Source organism: Glycine max, chromosome 1 (genome assembly GCF_000004515.6).
Source record: "Glycine max cultivar Williams 82 chromosome 1, Glycine_max_v4.0, whole genome shotgun sequence".
Taxonomy (NCBI): Eukaryota; Viridiplantae; Streptophyta; class Magnoliopsida; order Fabales; family Fabaceae; genus Glycine; species Glycine max.
Genome location: NC_016088.4, coordinates 35,431,465 through 35,448,891, shown reverse-complemented (window position 1 = coordinate 35,448,891; position 17,427 = coordinate 35,431,465). Strand labels below are relative to the sequence as shown.

The 17,427-nt window shown below is 38.0% G+C and overlaps 1 non-coding gene across 1 annotated transcript; it reads right to left on the bottom strand.

Annotated features, from left to right (window-relative positions):
• Positions 1–2,750: 2,750 nt before the first annotated feature.
• LOC112997956 (small nucleolar RNA R71) lies at positions 2,751–2,857 on the bottom strand. Its single transcript, XR_003263008.1, has one exon. It is a non-coding gene; the product is annotated as a small nucleolar RNA R71 (small nucleolar RNA).
• Between the last annotated feature and the right edge of the window lie 14,570 nt (positions 2,858–17,427).

The window sequence follows — 17,427 nt, the reverse complement described above, 5'->3', positions numbered from 1 at the left end:
GAAGAAGACAAACACAAGAGTTTTATACTGGTTCGGCAACAACCCGTGCCTACATCCAGTCCCCAAGCAACCACCGGTTCTTGAGATTTCTTTCAACCTTGTAAAATCCTTTACAAGCAAAGATCCACATGGCATGTACCCTCCCTTGTTCTCTTTGAACAACCAAGTGGATGTACCCTCCACTTGAACTGATCCACAAGATATGTACCTGATGTGCCATCATTTTCTTCTATTTTCTAAACCCTTTTTGCACCATTTTAATTACTGATTGATCTTAATTGTCAATTAATCAGGCAGTTTTATTATTTGGGCTCATTTAGCTAATTTGATGTTTTTAATCTAATTTCAGGAATTAATGAAACATTGGGCTTAATCCGGATTTTGGTTATGGACTTGAAGAGGGCAAATAAAGCAACGCTCACCTTAGTTAATTTCTAATTAGGAAATTTCGCAATTTTATTTTATGCTGTTCAGTGTTTATTTCGTTTTGGGCCAGAGTATTGTAATAGGGCCCAGTGACTTTGAGTGATTTTAAATAGTAGCCTTGGGATTCGTGCAAGGCTATTCTGTTATGCTATTTTATTATTCAGAGCTTTGTTTTAGGTTTTCAAGTTTTTCTGTTCTAAGGCTACTGTTTTCGTTCTTAATGCAATTTTCCGTTTTCTGCTTCTAATTACAATTTCGTTCTTGCTTCTTCTTCTACTTTCATTTACGTTTCTGTCTCATTTACGTTTTTGTTTCATTTACATTTCTGTTCATTTACGTTTCTGCTTCATGTTTCATTTGCATTTTCTGTTTGAATCTATGGAAGGCTAGTTTTTCTGGTGTTGTTTCCTTTTGAGGACGAAGCCCAACTCTCTTTGAGGTTTCGTTTGTAATGTGGTTTCCTGGCAGTTTTCCCTTCACCAGTTTTCCCAAATTCGTGAACATTAATCAGTACACGCTTCGTGTTCGATTAATTGCCTTTGAGCCTAACTTGCGTTCATGCTTAATGGACGAAGGGGTAACTGGTGTATGTGGTGCCTAATCATGTATTGACAACCCTAAGTTGATTTTCGCTTAGTAAATTGAAATAGGGTTGGATTAAGTGGTTGACTATTAGGGACGAATTCTCCATAACCCAGGATAAGAGAATGGCTTCTGAATCAGAGGAAGCAACCCGTTTTTAATATTAGTAGTTTCATATTCCAGTTTACTTGTTCTGCTCTTTAATCACGAAACAAACAACCCCCCCCAATCGTTACTGTTACTGCGCAAGTATATTATGAACATTTGGTTTGTCATTGGTCGTTGGGAAACGACCTAGATTCACTTCCTAGTTACTGCATTTTCATGTTTATTTGATTCGGGTACGGCCTCGATCAAATTTGGCGCCGTTGCCGGGGAGCAGTGTCCAAAGGTTCATAATAGCTAGCTAGTGTTGTGTGTTTAATCCTTTCGTGTTTTATGTTTAATTGTTAGTATTGTGTTAGTATGTGTGTTAGTGTTGTTTAGTGTCCTGGTATTTTGTTTAGTGTGTGTTCTGTTTCAGTTTTCCCATTAAGCGTTTCCCCTGTTTCAGTCTTGGGTGTTTTGCTGTGAATAGTGTTTTGCGACGGACTTAGCGACCACCCATGCTGAATTATTTGAGATTTTTTGTTTTAGTAGCTAGGGTTGTTATTTTTGGCTGAATTTTTTTGTGGTAACTTCTTTTAACCTATATTTTGTGGGAAAAATAGCTAGAGCCTTTAGTTTGGTCAGATTTGAAAGTTCCAAAAAAGTAGCAAATTTTGTGTTTGTCGAAACTTCAAACGGGCATAACTTTTGCTCTGGTTATCAGAATCGCAATTATTATATATGTATTTGGGGTAGAAAAAAATTTACTACGCCGTGGAAGCCAACCATAGGCCGGCTGAGGTCTCCGTCGTCCAAAAATAGTGATTCTGTCAAAAGTTTTTTATTTTTCAAGTTTTATTCACTTATTTTTCTTAACCTACTATTTTTAACTTCCATAGTTACACTTTGAATTTTTGCCTGAAATTTTTTGTGCTATCTTCTCATCATTTTATAAGGTTGCTCACAAAATTTCAAGTCATTTGGATATCATTTGAGGGTAGCTGTAGTTCAAACCTGCACCTTTATTTACATGACAAGGCAACTAGTTGTGCATGCTGAATGTAGTGTATGACTAGAGGCAATCCATCTGACTTACAACCCTTTGACCCTGAGATAGATAGGACATTTCATAGATTAGTTAGGCATCATTTTATACCTTTTGATCATCCTGAGCATTCCATTACTGGTGAATCTGTGCATTCTGTTATTGGTGATTTTGAACATCCTGATTTGGAGCATTATAATTTTGAGCATTCTGATTTTGCTCATTCTGAGAACATGGCACAACCTCCACCCGTGAGAGGACTCTAAGGGAAATGGCTGCACTTGATTTCACCTACGAAAGCTTGTGCATCCAATACCCTGATGAGGATGTCCCATATGTTCTTAAAACTGGACTGATTCATTTGCTTCCAAAGTTTCATGGCCTTGCAGGTGAAGACCCGCACAAACATTTGAAGGAATTTCATATTGTTTGCTCCACCATGAAACCCCCAGATGTCCAAGAGGATCACATATTTCTGAAGGTTTTTCCTCATTCATTAGAGGGAGTGGCAAAGGACTGGCTGTATTACCTTGCTCCAAGGTCCATCACGAGCTGGGATGACCTTAAGAGAGTATTCTTAGAAAAAATTTTCCCTGCTTCCAGGACCACAGCCATCAGGAAAGATATCTCAGGTATTAGACAACTCAGTGGAGAGAGCCTGTATGAGTATTGGGAGCGATTTAAAAAACTATGTGCCAGTTGCCCTCACCATCAGATTTCGGAGCAGCTTCTTCTCCAATATTTTTATGAAGGACTCAGTAATATGGAGAGAAGTATGATAGATGCTGCCAGTGGTGGAGCCCTTGGAGACATGACTCCTACTGAAGCCATAAATTTAATTGAGAAGATGGCTTCCAACTCCCAGCAGTTTAGCGCCAGAAATGATGCCATAGTCATTAGAGGAGTGCATGAGGTAGCTACAAACTCAGCTGGAACATCTGAGACTAAGAAGCTTGAAGGCAAACTGGATGCATTGGTTAACTTGGTAACCAAGCTGGCCTTGAATCAGAAATTTGTACCTGTCGCAAGGGTTTGTGGTTTGTGCTTCTCTGCTGACCACCATACAGACCTTTGCCCTTCCATGCAGCAACCTGGAGCAATTGAGCAGCCTGAAGCTTATGCTGCAAATATTTACAATAGACCTCCTCAACCTCAGCAGCAAAATCAACCACAACAAAACAATTATGACCTCTCCAGCAACAGATACAACCCTGGATGGAGGAATCACCCTAATCTCAGATGGTCCAGCCCTCAGCAACAACAACAGCAGCCTACTCCTTCCTTCCAAAATGTTGTTGGCCCAAGCAGACCATACATTCCTCCACCAATCCAACAACAGCAACAACCCCAGAAATAGCCAACAGTTGAGGCCCCTACACAACCTTCCCTCGAAGAACTTGTGAGGCAAATGACTATGCAAAACATGCAGTTTCAACAAGAGACCAGAGCTTCCATTCAGAGCTTGACTAATCAGATGGGACAATTAGCTACACAATTGAATCAACAACAGTCCCAGAATTCTGATAAGCTACCTTCTCAAGCTGTCCAAAATCCCAAAAATGTCAGTGCCATTTCATTGCGGTCAGGAAAGCAGTGTCAAGGACCTCAACCCGTAGCACCTTCCTCATCTGCAAATGAACCTGCCAAACTTCACTCTACTCCAGAAAAAGGTGATGACAAAAATTTACCTAACAATTTATGTGCAGGTGAATCTTCTTCCACAGGTAATTCTGGTTTGCAGAAGCAGCACATTCCCCCTCTTCCATTCCCTCCAAGAGCAGTTTCCAACAAAAAAATGGAAGAGGCAGAGAAAGAGATCTTGGAAACGTTTAGAAAAGTAGAGGTAAACATACCTCTGTTGGATGCAATAAAGCAAATTCCAAGATATGCTAAATTCTTGAAGGAGTTGTGCACTAATAAGTGGAAGCTTAAAGGAAGTGAACGAATTAGCATGGGCAGAAATGTCTCCGCATTGATTGGTAAATATGTTCCTCAAATTCCTGAAAAATGCAAAGATTCAGGTACATTCAGCATACCTTGTATTATAGGGAATAGTAAGTTTGACAATGCCATGCTAGATTTAGGAGCTTCTATTAGTGTTATGCCTCTGTCTATTTTTAATTCTCTATCTCTAGGTCCCTTGCAGTCAACTGATGTGGTAATTCATTTAGCTAATAGAAGTGTTGCCTACCCTGTTGGTTTCATAGAAGATGTCTTAGTTAGAGTTGGTGAACTGATTTTCCCTGTTGATTTTTATATTTTGAATATGGAAGATGGATTTTCTCAAGGATCAGTTCCCATCATTCTAGGCAGACCCTTTATGAAAACTGCTAGAACTAAGATAGATGTTTATGCAGGCACACTATCCATGGAGTTTGGTGATATAACTGTTCATTTTAATATTCTGGATGCTATGAAATACCCATCTGAAGATCTTTCTGTATTTCGTGCTGAAATAATTGACCATGTTGTTGATGAATACATGGCTGATCTTTATTCTAATCTGCATGCCTCTCACTCTTCATGCATTGAGTCTGAAATTATACTTGATCATATGTCTGAATTTGATGCTGAGAGTGAATCTGAAAGTGATATTGATTGCATGTCTGGTGGTGGTGTTTTACCTCTCGAGATTGATTTTATAGAGTCAGATAGGACTAACCATGTTTCAGGAAGTACACATACCTCTGACTTTCTTTATGAGGTAAAGGCTGAGAAACCATCTCCTTCTACCACTGTCCAGCCGACCACACCAGAATTGAAGCATCTGCCATCAAATTTAAAATACGCTTACTTGGATGATAGCAAGAGTTTTCCAGTGATTATATCTGCCTCCCTTGCTAATGAGCAAGAGGAGAAGTTGTTGTTAGTTCTCAAGAAGCATAAGAAGGCTATAGGCTGGACCCTGGCAGACATTCCTGGTATTAGCCCATCCACATGTATGCATCGAATAAATTTAGAGGATGGAGCTAAACCAGTAAGACAGCCACAGAGAAGACTCAACCCGGTGATTCTTGATGTAGTGAAGAAGGAGATAACCAAGCTTTTGTAAGCTGGAATCATTTATCCTATCTCCGACAGCAAATGGGTGAGTCCCGTCCAGGTAGTCCCGAAGAAGACCGACCTCACTGTGATAAAAAATGAGAAGGAGGAGCTGATTCCTACTCGGGTGTAGAACAGTTGGAGAGTCTGCATTGACTATAGGAGGCTGAACCAGGTTACCAAAAAGGATCATTTTCCCCTGCCATTCATTGACCAGATGCTTGAACGCCTAGCAGGTAAATCCCACTACTGTTTCCTTGATGGTTTTTCTGGTTATATGCAAATTACTATTGCTCCTGAGGATCAGGAAAAGACCACATTCACCTGCCCCTTCGGCACTTTTGCCTATAGGAGGATGCCTTTCGTCCTGTGCAATGCCCCTAGTACCTTCCAGCAGTGCATGATTAGTATTTTCAGTGATTTTTTAGAAAATTGCATAGAGGTGTTTATGGATGATTTCACTGTATATGGATCCTCTTTTGATGGTTGTTTGAATAGTTTGGAAAAAGTTTTGAATAGATGCATTGAAACTAACCTTGTTCTAAATTTTGAAAAATGTCATTTTATGGTTGAGCAAGGTATAGTTTTAGGCCACATTATTTCCAATAAGGGTATTGAAGTAGATCCTGCAAAAATTTCTGTTATTTCACAATTGCCTTACCCCTCTTGTGTGCGAGAGGTGTGATCTTTTCTTGGTCATGCAGGATTCTATAGGCACTTTATAAGGGATTTTAGCAAAGTAGCCCTTCCACTATCCAACTTGTTGCAAAAGGAGGTGGAGTTTGACTTTAATGACAGATGCAAAGAGGCTTTTGATTGCCTCAAAAGAGCGCTGACTACCACCCCCATCATCCAGGCACCCGATTGGACAGCCCCTTTTGAGCTTATGTGTGATGCATCAAATTATGCATTGGGGGCTGTCCTTGCTCAGAAAATTGATAAATTGCCCAGGGTGATATATTATGCTTCTAGGACTTTAGATGCCGCCCAAGCGAATTATACTACTACTGAGAAAGAGCTTCTAGCCATAGTTTTTGCTCTTGAAAAATTTCGATCTTATTTGCTTGGTACCCGCATTATTGTTTACACTGACCATACAGCTCTAAAGTACTTGTTGAAGAAGGCTGATTCTAAGCCTAGGTTGATCCGATGGATGCTCTGGCTCCAAGAGTTTGACTTGGAGATCCGTGATAGGAGCGGAGCACAAAATCTAGTTGCTGATCATTTGAGTCGGATCGAACGTGTATCAGATGCGGATTCACCCATTCGGGATGATTTCCCGGATGATCATTTGTATATACTGTATAGTATTTCTGACTCTCTTTCTACTCCCTGGTTTGCTAACATTGTCAATTATTTAGTTGCCTCTGTTTTTCCTCCCTTAGCATCTAAGGCCCAAAGAGATAAAATTAAAAGTGATGCTAAGCATTTTATTTGGGATGACCCCTACTTGTGGAAATTGTGCAGTGATCAGGTAATTAGACGATGCATTCCAGATCATGAGACTGACTCAGTCCTGTAGTTCTGTCATTCTTCCGCACCGGGAGGTCATCTGGGTGTTCAAAGGACAGCTCGCAAAGTGCTTGATTGTGGTTTTTATTGGCCCACCATCTTTAAAGATGCGTGGAAGATCTGCAGCACTTGTGAGCAGTGTCAGAGAGCAGGAAATACACTTACATGGCGACAACAAATGCCTCAACAACCTATGCTATTCTGTGAGGTGTTTGATGTCTGGGGTATAGATTTCATGGGACCTTTTCCTGTCTCTTTTGGTTATGTTTACATTCTCCTTGCAATTGACTATGTTTCAAAATGGGTGGAAGCCAAGCCCACTAGAACTAATGATGCTAATGTTGTTGCAGACTTTGTCAGGTCTAATCTGTTTTGCAGGTTTGGAGTACCTAAAGCAATTGTTAGTGATCAAGGAACCCATTTTTGCAACAGGACAATGCATGCCCTGCTTAAAAAGTATGGGGTGGTACACAGGGTATCCACACCATACCACCCCCAGACCAATGGACAGGTAGAAATTTCTAACCGGAAAATCAAGAGAATTTTAGAGAAGATTGTGCAGCCAAGCAGGAAAGATTGGAGTACCAGGCTTGATGATGCTCTCTGGGCACATCGGACTGCCTACAAAGCACCCATAGGAATGTCTCCTTATCAGGTTGTCTTTGGAAAGGCATGTCATCTTCCAATGGAAATTGAGCACAAAGCTTACTGGGCAGTGAAGACTTGCAACTTCTCTATGGATCAAGCTGGTGAGGAAAGAAAGTTGCAACTGAGTGAGTTAGATGAAATCCGCCTAGAAGCCTACGAGAATGCCAAGTTCTACAAAGAAAAGACCAAGAAGTTCCATGATAGCATGATAGTTAAGAAGGACTTCATGGTTGGGCAAAAAGTGTTATTGTATAATTCTAGGCTTGGACTCATGAGTGGTAAGTTGAGGTCTAAGTGGATTGGTCCTTTTGTTGTTACTAATGTTTTTCCTTATGGTACAGTTGAGATCAAAAGCGACTCCACAAACAAGAGCTTCAAGGTCAACGGACATCTACTTAAGCCATTCCTCACGAACCCTTCTTTAGTGGACGTAGTGGTGGAAGAGACTTCCTTACTCCACCCTACTCTTCCTCCACCATGACTTAGGGAGTTTTTCTTTTCCTATCTCCTTCTTTGCTTTTATTACACTTGTCCGATTCTATTTGATGATTTAATTGTTTTTAATCTTTTAATTGTGCTACATTGAGGACAATGTATTGTTTAAGTATGGGGGGGGGGGGGGAGTGTTCTTTGGTTTTGCTAGTTTTGTTGGTTTTGTTAATTTGTTAGTTGTGTTAATTTGTTAATATTGTTAGTTTCGTCGGATTTTTAGTTTAATATTTTGGGTCAATTTTGTGTGCATGTACGACTTTGCATGTTTTTCTTTGAATTATGGGATATGTTCAGGAAATGGGTAATTGTTTTGAAAATAAAAGTTCTTGACATTTTGTGACTTGAAATCCTTGATTCTCCTCTACATGTAATGATAGTTTTGAAAGCTCAATTTGAAAGTGATGAGTTTACCTTTGTGAGAATTTGAGCCATCCATCATCATAATCATTTGGTGTGTTTTGCCCCATTGATTGCTTGCACAATAGCCTTGGCTTGATTCTTGTTGATGCTTCCTAATTCACATGCATATTTGGAAATGATTGAGGCAATTTTGTTCTTCTAAGCTTCTAGCCAAATGGACTTACCTTGAATTAATTCCTTTGATAGCCCTTTTGAGCCTTGTTCCCCTTTCCTTGTTTTGAAGCTCACTACAAGCCTTAAATGAAAAAACCATGATATCACCATATCCTTAAGGAATTTTGGAGCTTTGGAATTGTTTTGGGAATAAGTGTGGGGGGTTTTTGTTTCATTGGATAACTTGTTTTGTTGGCTATGCTTCATGATGTATTTTGGGCCATACTTGATGTACATTGTATATTGGTTAAATGTTGGACATGCTGAATGAAATGTTGTTTCTCAAAGGCTATAGAGCAAAAAAAAAAAAAATTCAAAAAAAGAAAAAGAAAAGCAATAAAGTTGAGTGAATAAGATCTTAAATGGCACAAGAATGATGAAACTCTTGGTTCTACTCTTTATGTTTAAATTTTATCTTTACTTTTTTTTATTTTCTTATTTTTTTCTTAATATGCACTTATTCCCCATTGCTCCTCTATTCCTTTGGGATTTAGCCACTTATTCCATATTTTTCCATACCTTGTCCTTGGCCCCATTACAACCTTAAAAGACCTTTTGATTCTTATGTGCTTGTGTTTATGGGTTGATTGTCAATTTTAGAATCTTGCCAAGTTTATGTGGTGTTTGCTTTCATGGGTGCTTTGAGGGTTGTCATACCCTAATTTCGTCCGGGGATTATTATTTGATGATATACAACCTTTGATTGGCCGCTTCGAGATACTTGGCACCCTTTGTTGCATAATATGTGAAGTCCCGGGACGTGCCGAAAATCAAAAGGAAGTAGGCTTACGCGATCCGTGAAAATTCCGTAATGTGACGGAAATCGAAAGGAGGTGTTTTTTTTTAAATCCGTGAGTTTTCGTAACTTCTTCGAAAGCTAAAAAAGAGTAAATACATAATCCGTAAGGATTCGTAACCTTCGGAAGGAAAATAAGTATCGTTACGAAATTCGTAAAGTTTCGTAACGTCAAGGAAAAAGAATCACCAAAAAAAGATAAAGGGGGGTGAACTTATCAAGATAGGGGTGTAAATAGCAATTCAAATCTAGGCCCTTCCGGAACATTTTGGAAGTTGGGTTGCTTAAGGAGGAAGCAACTGGGCGGCAAGCTCCTCCATGTTTTTGAAAAATGGTATCCAGGGCTTCCGCGGCTTCCGTAATACTTTCGTAAAATTTCCGAAAACCTTGGGTAAGCATATTCCACTTAACATTGGTGAAAGGGAAGAGAAAAAAGATGAAAATCAAATTCGAAAACACTTCCGTAAGGCTTCCGTAACTTTTCCGTAAAATACGAAAAGGGAGGTGAACTTAGTAATTCGGGTGCGCTTAGAAATCTTCTTCATTAAGTGTCTGGGCGGCAAGCACCTCCCTTTTTTTCTATAAATAGGGGAGGGGGGAGCTGTTTCAAAATGTTTAAGACCCCTTTGGCTATGCATTTCGGCTATTTTGGGCAAAAAACGCATTTTCGTGAAGAAAAATCGAGTCGAAGTGCTTCCGTAACGCTTCCGTAAGCGATTCTGGGGAAATTCTTCATCGTTCTTCGTCATTCTTTACCGTTCTTCGTTCGTTCTTCGTTCTTCAACGGGTAAGTTTTCGAATCCGAGACTTTCAATTCATTTCTTGTTTTGTGTACTTTCACTTTAATTTCGTTTACTTTTTCTTCCGTTTTTAACGTGCATTAACCGTTTATTTAAGTCGTTTTCTTGCCTAATCTAAAAATAAAATAAATTTCCACCGATCATTTGAATTGTATCATCCGTTAATTTCGGTTAAAATGAATTCCGACCGTTCGGTCGTGCCGTAACCACGTTGGAAATAAAAAATGAGGTAAAATAATAATATAATAATCAAAAAATATCTTTTAGTAAAATAAACCAAAAAAAAATCAATCGGACGTTTTCTCTTTGGGATTTCTCATTCTTGATTGAATTGACTAATAACTAAAGTGAAACTAAGGCTAAAATCAATTCGCCAAGTCAAGCTCGTCCACAAAAAATCACTAAAAGAAGGGATTTGAAAGTTTATTATCTCAGTTTTTCTTACCAAGTAAAAATGATAAATTTTAAGGTCCAACGCCTTAAAATGATCACCTTCCAAGTAAAAAGAATCGTTTGATTCACCCTTAAGAAAGAACTACATAGGTCTGATTTCCTCTTCAATGGAGGGTACGTAGGAGCAAAAGTCTCGCTTTTGTCGACCTCAAAAAATAAAAAGAAATAAAAGTTAAGATAACACAATTTCACAATTCTAAAAAATAGGCTGTTGTCCTTTGAGACAAACGTGAGAGGTGCTAATACCTTCCTCAAACGTAAATACAACTCCCGAACTTAGAATTTTCGTTTCGATCGGTTTCCTTCGGTTTTTCCGACGTTTTCCACAAATAAACATTGGTGGCGACTCCGTGCATCTTTCGTCTTTTGGAAAGCGCACCCGTGAGCCACGCCTTCGCTCGCCCGCAAAAGGGCATGTTGCGACAATTGGCGACTCCACTGGGGACCTTTTTGTGAGTTAGGCCTATTCTAAGGAATTTTGGAATTGTGAAACCTTGTGTGTGCATTTATTGAACTGTGTAAAGTGTAATAACTGCTGTCTTTTTCACATTTTTACACTAAGCACCCACGGGTTTGAGTAAAAAAGGGGCCCTATACCCGGGTTCATGGGAATTTAAGGAGTGGAGGTGAATCTATGATCATGCTAGGTCTCCGACTTGCTTGATAATAGTGAAACCTTGTCTAGAGCTTTCTCTCTTTATAATATGTTGTCGCTGGTATTCCATACCGCCACAATATTGTTATCTTGAGTGATGATACCTCTAGAAAACAGCCGTGTGAGCTATGAATCGTTGGGAGTAGTTATTAGAGACCCATAGATATTATCCTATAGGTCCCTAGAATAGGGTCATGGAGCAAACACGCTGCATGCCGTTTTAAAACATTGCCATGCATGTAGTCCTAAATGTCATGTACGCCTTTGCCTGTAATTATTTGTGGATATTGTCATACTATGTGCATCCCCGTGTTATGCTCTTGTGCGTCTGCGTCATGTTGTCACGCACGCATTGTATGTTGATCTCGTCTTTTGTCATGGGAAGCCGGAAGATCCATATCACCTTCTTAACTACACACATGGGACACTGCACCCCCAAGTGTGCAAGTAAGAAGAGATAATTTTTCAGGGCTCTCGTGTCCGTAAATGCATTCATATCATGCACCGCATAAACATCTCTTCAGCATCATAATGAACATATCATTCCTGCATTTGTCCGTTATCACATTCCCATTTTTCATGAGTCATTGCATCATCATGCATATGCGTTCAAGGCTATTCTGTTATGCTATTTTATTATTTAGAGCTTTGTTTTAGGTTTTCACGTTTTTCTGTTCTAAGGCTACTGTTTTCGTTCTTAATGCAATTTTCCGTTTTCTGCTTCTAATTACAATTTCGTTCTTGCTTCTTCTTCTACTTTCATTTACGTTTCTGTCTCATTTACGTTTTTGTTTCATTTACATTTCTATTCATTTACATTTCTGCTTCATGTTTCATTTGCGTTTTCTGTTTGAATCTATGGAAGGCTAGTTTTTCTGGTGTTGTTTCCTTTTGAGGACGAAGCCCAACTCTCTTTGAGGTTTCGTTTTTAATGTGGTTTCCTGGCAGTTTTCCCTTCACCAGTTATCCCAAATTCGTGAACATTAATCAGTGCACGCTTCGTGTTCGATTAATTGCCTCTGAGCCTAACTTGCGTTCATGCTTAATGGACGAAGGGGTAACTGGTGTATGTGGTGCCTAATCACGTATTGACAACCCTAAGTTGATTTTCGCTTAGTAAATTGAAATAGGGTTGGATTAAGTGGTTGACTGTTTGGGACGAATTCTCCATAACCCAGGATAAGAGAATGGCTTCTGAATCAGAGGAAGCAACCCATTTTTAATATTAGTAGTTTCATATTCCAGTTTACTTGTTCTGCTCTTTAATCACGAAACAAACAAACCCCCCCCCCCCCAATCGTTACTGTTACTGCGCAAGTATATTATGAACATTTGGTTTGTCATTGCTCATTGGGAAACGACCTAGGATCACTTCCTAGTTACTGCATTTTCATGTTTATTTGATTCGGGTACGACCTCGATCAGTACCCTATCTTGTTCTCAGTCACAATAACCCAAGTAGATGTACCCTCTACTTGTACCACAAAGGATGTACCCTTCAATGTGTTAAGACAAAGAATTCTCAGGCGATTAGTCCTTTGAATCTTTCTAAGGGGAAACAAAAGATATCTCATGCGGTTAGTCCTTTGAAATCTTTTGTTTAAGGGAAAGGGAAGAATCAAAAGAATTCTCAGACTGTGTCCTTTTGAATTCTTTGAAAAGGGAGAAGGGAGACACAAAAGAATTCAGGCGGTTAGTCCTTTGTTCTTTTGGAAAAGGGAGAAGAGAGACACAAAAAGAATTCAGGCGATTAGTCCTTGTCGAATTCTTTTTGGCAAAGCGAGAAGAGAATGAAAAGATATAACACACTTTTGTTTTTTGCAGAAGAACAAGGTTTGGAAAACAGAAAACTTAGAAAGCTTTTTGGTAAAGGAAGAAGAAGAAAGATGAGAAGAAAAGGTTTCAAGATTTCTCAAAAATTGTTCAAGAAGTTCTAAAAGTTATATCAAGTTCTTAAAATGCAAGTCAAGGTCTTGCTTTGATAAACTCTTCATGTCTGGTCAAGAAAACCATTGGAAGAGTTATAACCTTGAGAAAATCTTGAGAAAACCATTGGAAGAGTTACATCTCTTGATTTTTTATTCAAAACTTGTCACTGGTAATCGATTACCATAACCATGTAATAAATTAGACAAAGTATTTTATGAAAAGATGTGACTCTTCACAATTGAATTTGAATTTCAATGTTCAAATACACTGATAATCGATTACCAATATATTGTAATCGATTACACCATTTAGAAATCATTTGGAACATTGCAAATTCAGTTAAAACTTTTTGAAATCAAAATCTATCACTGGTAATCGATTACCAGAGAGTAAATACTCTGGTAACTTAGAAAAATTTGAGAAAACTTTTCTTGTAAAACAAAATTGTGCTATGTTTGGTTTTTGAAAAATCTTTTTCAATACTTCCCTTGTGAAGTCTTGACTTGTTGCTTCTTGGTTTCTTCTCTTGAATCTTGAATTCATCTTCTCTTGAATCTTGATTCTTCTTTATGTCTTTTCTTTAATCTTGATCTTGAACTTGTTGACTCAATCTTGACATCATTCTTTTGGGCTTTTTGTCATCATCAAAACTACTTGAATCATACTTGATTCATCATCATGAAGCTTGCTTCTACATCTTGATAGATTAGTAATCAAACATAGTCATAATTCCTGACAAAGAAAAATAAAGGAAAGGTTAAAATTCGGAAAAGAAAGCAAAGTGAAACATAAAAAAATAATACATACTCGTGATCTGAATTCAAGGACTGAGTTTTAGAGAAGGGCAAGTTCACCAAGTTCTTATAGTGAAGAGCCTTAGGAAACTTGTAGGGTGCAATCATTTCCTCCTGATTGAAAGTGGACATGTCCAGTACATATTTTGTGATGTCCTTATTCGGTGAAGGACTCTAGTAAAAAGGAAAATGAGTCGCCCCCTACTGAGTAAAATAAATCAGCATTGACTCGACTCCAGGGTGCACTTGGATGAAGTGACCCTTGAAATTTTGTAGGAAGTAGTGTAGGGACCAATGAAAGCCATACCAGAAATGTCGATTAGGGAGAACCAACCACCATTTTTTTTCCTTCACATTATAGTGATGAATTTGAGGGCAGTTAAAGTTATAAAAAAACTCTTAATACAAAACCCTAAAGGTACACATGGATGCTCAGTTCAAATGCAATAGGGTAAGGGAAACATTCAACTCTCGAAGGACATTAACCTCAAACTTGTCGAAAGAAACAGTCAGGTGAAGATTCAAGAAGAGATTCAACTACATATACATGAAGTGAGTCTCACCCGAAAAAAGCGTGTTTAAAATGCATTCACTTTCCAAGCAAGACTTGATGATCATCACATCGGGACGATCGACGCAACACAACTTGACAAAATTGAGGAAGTTAGTGATAGACTCATAAATTAGGAAACTACTTGTGTAGGATCTGACTTCTTCATGAACTCGGGAATAACCCATAAAGGTTATGGGAGGGTACTTCTTCCTAACCTTACTAGGTTTTCTAGGAGCAAGATGTGGAGGAATAAGAGATGACGAACTATGACTTAGACGATAGTGGCCTTTGAGTCTAAATCAATAAGATTATGAGAACAAATAGGTAGAGGGGATTTGGCCTCATCGTCCCTTGGTTTAGGATGCACACCAAAGTTAGGGCAGAGCATCCCTCAGCAGCAAAGACCCCACTTGCAGGGCTAAAAAGACACATCCATTCAGACCATTAGATCTTTCCTTGAAGTCACAGATCAACGATTAGGGAAAGGAATGACTTTTGGTTATCCTGAGAGCATTTTGAAAATCAAAGGACCTAATTATTGCGCCTTTCTCGAAAATGCACAAAGATATTAAATGCATATGAACAATACAATTGTTGATAAGATATGTCTTCAAATTCTCAACCACTCCGATTCGGTAGAAGACAATGATTGTCTATTTTTCCTTTGAGACTAAGGTAACACTTGGCTAAATAGAAAATTAAAATCCCTCTAGGACTCGGTTGCAATCAAACCAAAATAAATATAACTCAAAATCAGCTAAAAGATAGTGACATCAAGGTTAAAGACTTAAGATTATTTTTACAAAGCTCCTACAACCAGCTTCACAGCTTGGGGGCATGTGTACTAGTTGGACTTGGCAAGCTTCCATGCTTAGTGTTTGGCCGAGTAGTCTACTCGAATTATGGAGAATATGGCGGATCTAATTAAGGTAAGAGGGAAAACTTTATCTTCTACTATAAAGATAGAGATATTTCCAAATATCGAAAGTTATTGAATAGCAGAGGAAAGACAAGATAAAATCATATCTTTCCTTATTTATATTATCTTACAAGGGAGATTAAGATCTTATAATCCAATTTCACCTCCATAAAAAGGGTCATCAAGGTTCCGGTAAGCCAACTTTTGATCCATCCTATATTATGATAAATGTTATAACTCCACACCGCTAACTTAAGCATTGGAGTGTCTTCACAGGTATGTCAACTTTTAATCCAACCTATATTTTGCTAGTCAAACATAGAATAGAAATACATATTAAAGGACACATATGTATTACATAAATTTAGAGACACAAAATGCAAAAATCATACCACCACATCCAGTTTTAAGCAAGTCTTAAGTGATTTAGAAATAATAAAGGGTAAAGTATGTTTTTGATAATTGTAAATATGTTAAAAATTCAAATACATTTTTCAAAATTTGTAAATATGTTTTTCATCATTGTAAATATGTTCAAAATTCAAATACATTGTAAATATGCAAAAAGCATACCACCATATCACAGGTATGTTCAAAATTTGTCCTATAAAATTTTCAACATTTTTCATCCTCACAAAATTCAAATACCCTTTTTTAGTCCAGACATAAGTTATTACATCAATGACATTTTTTTACATCCGTTATGCATATAACCGATGTAGAAAAGCAATCCACATAGATTGTAGAAAAGCAATCCACATAGATTTGGATATCTAAGCTTTGCTCCGAATCAAAAAATGACATATTTTAATTCTGTAAGGATGAAAAATGTTCTGACAATTTTGCATGGACAAATTTCAAATTTTTTCATATTTATTAGGACAAAAAACATATTTTAGTCTATAATAAATAAATGCAAAATAATCCCAATGAAACAAAGTAGATAAATACAAGTTCATTCATATTGTTCGCATAAATTGCACCTACACTGAAAAAACAATCAAAGCCATTTTTGTAAACCCCATGTACTATCTGGGGTTCACAAGTGACGTGGCAAGTTCTTGCAACCTACCCTTCGGTGGGAGGGCAACGCAAGGGCTCACTGGTGCATCTTCCAAGAAAGAAAAATGCACGGAGTCGCCACCAACGTTTATTTGAGGAAAACGTCGGAAAAATCGGAAAGGTGTGGTCTACGAACTTTAATCGTGAAAGGTTCGGAAATTGTTTTTACGCACGAGGAAGGTATTAGCACCCCACGCGTCCATCACAAGGGACGACAACCTTTAATCAAGTGTGCAAATATGACTTCAAAATGTTTTATTTTCCCTTTTTTATGTCTTTTTGTGTTTTTATGCTTTTTATGTTTTAATTTTGGTGTAGTCGACAAGGGTGTTTCCCTCGCTACTACGTATCCTCAATTGCGATGAGGAAATCAGACCTACGTAGTTCTTTCAGAACTAAACGTTGGTTAAGTTGTTTTGATCTTTTTCTGCAAGATCGATTTTAACCGAACTAAAGTCGTTTAAGGCGTTGGACCATTAAAGGATCTTTTGATTTTGAAAGGAGAGAAACGTTAAGGCGTTGGACCATTAATGATCTCCTGGTTTTGAAAGGAGAGAAACGTTAAAGCGTTCAACCATTAACGATCTCTTGGGGTGGCCGACAAAAGCGGGGCTTTTGCTCCTATGTATCCTCGATTGCGATGAGGAAATCAGACCTATGTAGTTCATGCAAAAGCGGTAAAGTTACGTGTTGATTTTATGCTTTTGAACGGTCCATGTTAACCGATAAAAGCAAAGAGGACAGTTTAAGGCGTTGGACCTTAAAATGGTTTTTAGTGATTTTTGCGGACAAAGCTTGATTTGTGAGTTGATTTTAGCCTTAGTTTCACTTTGGTTATTAGTCAATTCATTCAAGGAAACTTCCAAAGAAAAACGTCCGATTGATTTTTTTGATTATTTTATTCAAAGATATTTTGATTATTTTATTATTATTTTTTTCTTTTTTAGATTTAACCGAGGTTACAGTGTGAACGATTAGTTAGATTTTGTTTTAACAGTGACTAAACGAGATTACAACACAAATGATCGGTTGAAATTCATTTTATCATTTATTAGGTGA